Source organism: Carassius gibelio, chromosome A1 (assembly GCF_023724105.1).
Source record: "Carassius gibelio isolate Cgi1373 ecotype wild population from Czech Republic chromosome A1, carGib1.2-hapl.c, whole genome shotgun sequence".
Lineage (NCBI taxonomy): Eukaryota > Metazoa > Chordata > Actinopteri > Cypriniformes > Cyprinidae > Carassius > Carassius gibelio.
Genome location: NC_068371.1, coordinates 15735577 through 15744240, shown reverse-complemented (window position 1 = coordinate 15744240; position 8664 = coordinate 15735577).

Sequence of the window (8664 nt, the reverse complement as noted above, 5' to 3'; positions counted from 1 at the left end):
TTCTTTTTAACCAGTTCTTTTTAATGTTTTAGTTGAACCGAATCGCAAAGTGAGGTGGGATTATAAACAAAGCAATTTTTCATACAGTGTGTGTACTGCAATTAAAACTGAGTGACAAATACTAGTATTTAACAAGAATTTTATTTAAACTGAGGCATACTGTCCGAACAAATCGATTCGCTCGAAGTGAATGGGACTTCTTAACGCTAAACTTTACAAACACGTTCCACAAAGAGAAAATGCACTAAGCATTCTGAGATTTCAGAGAGGGAACTGCTAGGTAAATATATAATATTTTAGTAATGTTATATTATTATTATTATTTTGTTTATATACTCTTCAAGTTTCTGTTTAAAGACTGACGTTTCACCTCCATCAACTTCCTTTTAGAGGTCGCGGAGAATTATGGTAAATGTAGTTATGTAACGACGAGTCCCAGAATCCTGTAGGAATGTGCTCAGATTCTGTATTGAAATTTATATCATAATAAATTCTTAAGAATTTTAATAGGAACACACACAAATATATTTTAAAACACAATATCAATATGACTTCCAAACTTTCAGTATTTAAAAATATGCAATACGATTTAAGAATTTCCATTAAGTATCTGATAGCAAGACATCCATTACGAAAATGAACAATGGTTTTACTACGAATAAAATAACAATGTTTATAATTAAACCATGGTTAATTTTCATAAGGGATACCATAGGTTTTTTGATAAAGTTTGTCCAATATTTAGCTAACATTCTCTAAGACTACAAGATTATTGTACAGAATAAAATTTTCCTGCAGATTTTATTGATATGAAGAAGATTCTTATTTGATCCTATTAGGGCATTTGACTTCAAATGACAGACAGACAGACAGACAGACAGACAGACAGATAGGTAACAAATACTAAAGTATGCAAAAGGTCAAAACATATATTGCTTCTAGAAAAAAATAATTAAGACTATATTAATGTTTCCATAGTACTGCATACTATTTAAAAATGTAAAAGTATTTAACAAATATTTAATTTAAAACAAGTTAACTGTCCTGAAAAAATCAACTCACTCAAAATGAATCTGACTTTTTGATGCAATACAGAAGAGGTAATTCACTAAAATTTGCAGTTATATTAGTTTGTTGACAATTAAGGCATCGCATGTTCCAGTCTTTTCCTCTTTGCAATGTTTGATAGGAAAAACATGAAAAGGTAATGTACATGTACTGCCTTTTATTCTGTCAACCATTACAGTCACAAAAATCAATGAATCAGCATTGTAAACACAAATCAGACAAGGATGACAACATCTATTTAAAATCCCAAGTATAAAATCAGACATAAATACTGATCCTGTGGCAGGAATAACTTAACTAACTGTTGATTTTATAAGCAGAGGCAGATCTGGGATGCTGAGAAATTGCACAACATCAGAGTCTCTTAAGAGCGAAGAAGGTCACTCCAGAGCTGTATACGCTGCTGGAATCACAAGATGTGTCAACTTAGGCTGGTCTTCAACTTTCTGCTCTTCCTCGCTGACCATCTGTCTAACTTGACCTATAAATAAAAGAAGCTCATGGTCAGTTGAGTCCAGCTCAATGTATTTAGCTTGACATCTGGGTGTCATTTACATGTCAACAGACACACACTACTGCACTGTGAGGACTTGTGTAAATTTAGTTCGATGTGGATAATCTGCATTAAAATTCACATAAAAAGTCAGTAAATAAATAGAGGATGACTTAAAGACTGCTGTACCCTCCACATTTAATGTTTTCCAGTGCAGATCAGGATGCTGATCTGAGATAGATGAGTGCCTGGAGTCAGTCTCTTCAGAACATCCTCACGGTGAATGAACAGCACAGACTCGCTGCAAACGCTCATGAACCTCCTTTTCACGCACTATCTGAGAAAAATAACCTGTTTAGAAATAAGAAGGAACAACAAGAAATTAAATTCACATATATACAGTATACTGTATATACTGTGTGTGTGTGTGTGTGTGTGTGTGTGTGTGTGTATATATATATATATATATATATATATATATATATATATATATATATATATATATATATATACAGATACATACATATATACATATATATATATATATATATATATATATATATATATATATATATATATATATGGTTGCCGTGATTTTTGATTTTGCCAAGTAAGACATGTTCCTGGATCAACATCTTCTGATGATCCTGGATTAACATTATTGTCCAAAATATAGATTTAACCCAACCCCTACCCCTAAACCTAACCTTACCCATAATTTATTCCAAAAATCAGTGGGAAATAATAGCTGATTAACAAGGGTGAACTCTAACTGTAAGCCTAAAATAGATATTTTCTGAGAAGTTATATCTCTTTTCTGATTGGTTGATTGGAATGTTGTCCCAGGATCAACAAGGAAGTTGATCCAGGAACATGTTGTACTTGTCACATGTCAGTAGAAAAAATTGTACTGTCCTGCCTGCCATTATGCTATGGATTATGCTCGGTGTTTGCATTTTTTTGTGTTTTTATCGATGTTTATCTGTTTTGTGAAAGATCTGCACCATAAATCATTATCTGTCTATAAGCAGCGCATGTATATTGTTACAAATTATGTTGCATTAATTATCAGATAAAACAAATAATAAAAATAGTCATGTATTAGTTGTATCATTTTACACCCCCCCACACACACACACTTTTTTTCAATGTTTGATGCACGTCTTACAAGGTAAATATTTGATTTAATTTTTTTTTTTTGGAGAAATAATTTTGTAAATTTACATACAAACCTGATTCCAAAAAAGTTGGGACACTGTACAAATTGTGAATAAAAAAAGGAATCGAATAATTTACAAATCTCAAAAACTTATATTTTATTCACAATAGAATATAGATAAAATATCAAATGTTGAAAGGGAGACATTTTGAAATGTCATGCCAAATATTGGATCATTTTGGTATTCATGAGAGCTACATATTCCAAAAAAGTTGGGACAGGTAGCAATAAGAGGCCAAAAAGTTTTTTTACAGCAACCGCATAGCATTGTGGGATCGCTGCTGTTTGAATTTTGAAATTACGCGGCCAACGGACGGTACCAGAAGTATTTTAACATTTTTTTGGAAGAAAGAACATGTCTCAGGTATGTAACATAAACTTTGTTTTATAAGTCTTTATATATTAATACTGGTGATCTTTGTGAGTGCTGATTGTTTCATTTGGTATAATTCAGTGGAATAGGGTGAAGTTAAAATCGCGTCTTCATACACAGCAAAATCAAAAGTGTTAGATTTTCAGTGTTAGAGTTGAGAGTAAAAATCTAGAGTCATTTCAACTCTTTTTGAATCTAATTTAACTACAAGAAAGTTATTTCTTAAAAAGAGTTGGTGTTGTCACTGGGAGTTAAATGCCATATTGATAGTTTAACTCTACAGTGTTGATTTCAACTCAAAAGCTAGTGTTACCGCCTGAAGTCTATCATTTCCGTTACTTGCCTGCAGTGAGGCGGGAAACCAGACAGCTTTTTTTTCACTCGACTGGATCGGACTGGACACGCTCGTGAGTGGGAGCATTCACAAGTAAGTAAATTTAAACCAGTAACTTATGTTTATTTAATTACATTTGTAGTGGTGGGCCTATTTTTTCCGACAGGTAACATTAAGTTAGCTAATGCTTAATATTCTAGTTAGTTTGATAGTGCTAGCTAATCAGTTCACCATGCAACAGTTATTACCACGCTCAAAAGGATATATTATGTGTACAATTTCACGTAACGCTCAATGTATGGAACAAATACAGTGAAAATTTTCTTATTGGGAAATCAGAACAACCAGTAAGTTAAAGGGGTCCATTAACGTTAGTCAAATTAGATCGAAGTAACGTTAGCATTTTTTCAGGATAAGGATATATGGTGAAATTAACGTTAGCTGTTTGTAACTTCGTGTTGTATTTCAAATATAAATTAACATGTTTAACGTGCGTGGTGTAAGTTAACCTCATATGTTGTACCTAATCATTTCTACAGCTGGACGAAGGTAGCTTACGGTCAGTATAAATAGTTGCAACACGTTTTATGTGAGGGTTTCAGCTAACGTTATAGCTAACTTTAACGTTAGCTGAAATAAATCAGGTGCACATGTTCGGAAGTGTGTAACGTAAACCTTTCTGGCTTTGGGCGGGTAAAATGAGCGCGGCGCGGTAGACGCAAATACGCCTCATTCGTGCTTCGAGACAGGAACAAAAATCACCTCTCTTGGAAGAGGATTAGTGAGGAGACTGTACAACCTGGTAAGATGTACAAATTTCACATTTGAGTCACGTTATTGACCTACTAACCAGCTAGAAAGCTGCTGTGCTGCCATTTTACAAATATTTTCCCGCTAATATACATAAATAGCTTGTAAAAAAGATGGGCCCCAACGGATTTCGCCTCCGTCGCGTAAATTTCGCTTCAAACGTGTGTTTTTTTTTTTTTTTTTTTTTTGACGCGCGAATGGATTCAAATTATTTAGACACGGCAGGCGCGAATTTGACGCGCGTCTGGTGTGACTGTGAACGCACAGTCATGGAGGTTGGCTCGCTTGTTTCTTTTCCATGAACAGTTTATCTGTGCTTGCTGCCCAGGTTTAAAAAGTTTGCACTTGCTGTATAGCAAGATGTTGCGTACAGGGCATTGTGCAATTTGGAAGAATTTTGTGTGGATATAAGCATCCACCTTCATTTTTTAAGAATACCGTTTAGGCTTCCTTTATCATGTTTCATGTGAACCTTTATGATTGTTGATATTGCGTCACTATTTTCTAATGATATCGTGTAAATAAGTGTACGGGTTTATTTTTAGGTTAGTCACATTTCCTAGCGAAATGTTATGAAATGTTTGTAAACGTTATGTGAACTCTCCTCTCTCTATTAGCTTTACCTCCTCTGTGTTGGTGCTTGTCATGGTAACGTGCACATTTTCTCATTCATTACGTTTCTGAATCATGCTCTGGGAATTTTGCACAAAAAGAGCCGATTGAAGTAGACAGACTTGTTCCCTTAAATCCATGTTTATGCAGGAGTCATGTCTGGTGCGAGACAAAATCATCTGATGAGGGATAAGCCTGGAGCCTGCCAGCTGACAGCACTCATACATTTCCGGCTGTCACAGTCTGTCTTTAGATATTGAGTATTGAGAACGTTATGATGAAACATTCATTACCATTCAAAGGTTTGGGAACAGTAAGATTTGTTTTTTTTCTAAGAAATTAACATTTTTATTCGGTGAGGATGCATTAAATTGACCAAAAGTGACAAAGGTAAAAATTATGTTACAAAAGGTTTCTATTTCAAATAAATGTTGTTCTTTTGAAATTTTAATTGAATGAAGAATCCTGGAAAGAAATATCAAGGTTTACACAAAAATGAAGCAGCGCAACTCTTTTCAAAAAGAGTTTTAACAGCAAATCAGCATATAAGAATGATTTCGGAAGGATCATGTGACACTGAAGACTGGAGTAATGATACTGAAAATTCAGCTTTGAAATCAGAGGAGTAAATACATTTTTTTTATTTTTCATTGGTATTTTAAATTAAACTACTATCGGTGAGGATAAAACAGAGCATGAAAGAGATTTCTTTCTAAACCATCAAGTAAGCATCTATTTATTATTAGTACATTTTCAATATGGAAACATTAATCCTAAAGTTGTGAGAAAATATAGATACTGTCTGCCAACATTTTCCTCTCTGAAACATATCAAGCTTATACTTCAGTAAAAATATACTAGAGTCAAAAAAGAGCTTCCATATTTAATTATACTTTAGTATTTTAAAATAAAAAGTGACTTTTTATTAGCTTTAGGAATGGAATGATGTAATTAAGTAACATTCATACAAAAACAAAATTGTAAAGTAATCTGTTTTCCACAGTAACCACAGTTTTCTCAGTGTGGAGATGCCTTTTTTACAATGAAGAATCACTGGAGTTAATTTCAAATTTTGACGTTTTTATAATTAAATCTATCATTTTGAAATGAAATCCTAAATAAAATGAAATTATCATTGGCTATACAAGTTTATTCAGGACTTTAATTTCATCCACCTGTAAGCTCAGTACAATGGGCAGAAATAGGAAAGACTGTCAAGATGACCTGCAAGAAAAATAAAGATTTAGTTTTTAAAAGTACGCTATTTCAAGCACTTTACACCCATATTTGCATCTCTAGCCTGTTCAAATGCTATTCTTTGTAGAAACTGGCCTTGTATGAAATAACGTCTCAGTTATGTATGGTAACCCTCGTTCCCTGAAGGGGTGAATGGAGACATCACTTCAGTGACCGACGAATTGGGATATCGATTCGATATATCAATCTACTTCGAGTGTAAACTAAACGAGCCAATGCACATTGTCAGACAATTATTGCATCCAGCAGCCACTGATTACAGGACCAGTATAAAAATGCAGCAGGTGCAATGCATACCAAGTTTTCGCGACATTTCCATTCCCTCCTTCAGGGAACGAGGGTTACCATACGTAACTGAGATGTTCCCTTTCAGTCGGTCACACTTGACATCACGTCGGTGACCAAAGAATTGGGATCCCTACTAATGCGCCATACGTGCTGCCCCTTCCAGTGCTCTGTGTGAGCCGCCTGTGCACCTATTTGGTGTAGGCCGGGACTAGGAACAAGTAGTTCCTCTCACCATTGTCGAAGCACTACCACACTGATTGAGATTGGATAACACTGGGAAAACGTACCCGAAACGTACTGGTGAAACGGCATCCTTATAAGGATGATCCATCATCTATACAAAGATGCAACAGTTTATTGCTCTTTTAGAGAAATTGCTCTTTAAGGGAAATGCTCTTTTATGTGCTGAGGCACACAGGAGAATGGCCACGTGCAGGGGGTAGTGCAACCTAAAATGTACAACCCACTCGACACAGCAATGACCACCGCTGAAGCACTGTACCGCCAACAACAAAAGCTTTCAATAGCGCACTGAACTCATAGCTCACTGAAGACACTTGGATGGAGTAGAACAGTGTTGTCACTCGGCTCCTTAGTGAAAAGCTGGTATGCATTGCACCTGCTGCCTTATTATATCTACACGCTGTGATCAGCGGCAACTGGATGCAATAATTGCATGCCGATGGCTCGTTTAGTTTAAACTCTAAGTAGATTGGTCTATCGAATCGATACCCCTATTCTTCGGTCATCGACATGACGTCGAGAGTGACCGACTGAAAGGGAACTGTGCAGTCTGAGCTCACTGGTTCACAAAAATTATCCAAAAAAAATTCTAAAGAAAAACCTAACAGGGAATGCAGACTCATACAAAAAGCTGGAAAAACAGTGAGCAGACGTGTGAGTGCAAGAAGAAGATTAGGTGGGACAAGCTGGGACAAGAAGCGGGACAGCCGTCCCGCCTTAGCCTTAAGGAATGAGAAGATGAAGGGAAAGAAAGAGAGAACAGAAAGGACGAAAAAGAGATGACAGATATTAACTGCACTGGGGTTTCCATCAAAGGCAAGTGTCTGCAGGACACCACGCACAGCGATGGAAGAACCGGAAACGAATACTCTCTGTGGTTGTGTGTAGCCCTCATGCTACTGAAAGACCATATCCAAATATTTAAGAGGTTTAACAAAATCAACCACATTATCTGACATCCCTTTATAGATAAGCAAACTTATGCATTAAGAAACATGCACAAGATCCAGCTCCAGTCTTTACATAAACCATGAACATCTTTTGTTTAGCTCAGCTACTTCCTCCATTGAGGCTAAATGCAAATGGGGTAGTGCCAAAGGGCAACTCATACAGAGTGTTTCCCTCTGTGTATCCCAGTCACACAAAAACGCCAGTTACTCTAAGAGCCTGAGGCAGTGGATATTACTCATGCCTGCTTTCCAAAAATCACCTTGTCCTTGACACACCATAGGTTGTAGTTCTTGTAGTTCAGTTCTCTTGGTTCTTTTGGTCAGGGCCAAAAACGTAAATGATAAATTCAGTCCTGTTACGCTAAGCATTCATTATCATTTTTAACATTAAACCTTCTATGACATATGTTTTGCAAACTTACTTAACATCTGAAAAAAAATGCTGGATGCTGGGATAAATGTGTTCATATAGTGCTATTTCACCAAATTATAAATCAGAGCTTAAAAATATCTCAGATCTGCTTGTTCTGATGCCAGGACTAAACCATACTGGGCATCAAATTTTCTATGATGAGGAAAAAACAGATATTTTGTCACACCTTCTGACATCACATCCTGTTTTTTGCTTAATTTGGCCTAGTGTTTGGCCCGCTCCAAGGTTCAGATGGCAGCGTTCACACCTACTTAAATGGACCTCACTAACAGTACAGTTACAGAAATCATTTTTATCAAACTAAACCTGCCAAGTGTGAACACATCCTATGAAGTGTTTGGGCTACTCCTTTGTCATCATTCAGAAATGACTGATACTCTTCCCGTTCATCAGAAGTCAACATTTTTATTTCAAGCTCAGAGTCAAAGTATAAAAGACGTAATAGAGGAAGAGCTGCAGAGCTTCTTTTGATTAACAGCACAGAATACAGGGTCATTCTTAGACACGAGTAAAGTTCAGCTAGATCTGCTATTCTGATGGTGTGCTATTCTGATGGTGAAACAGGGTGACAGAGTACACAACTG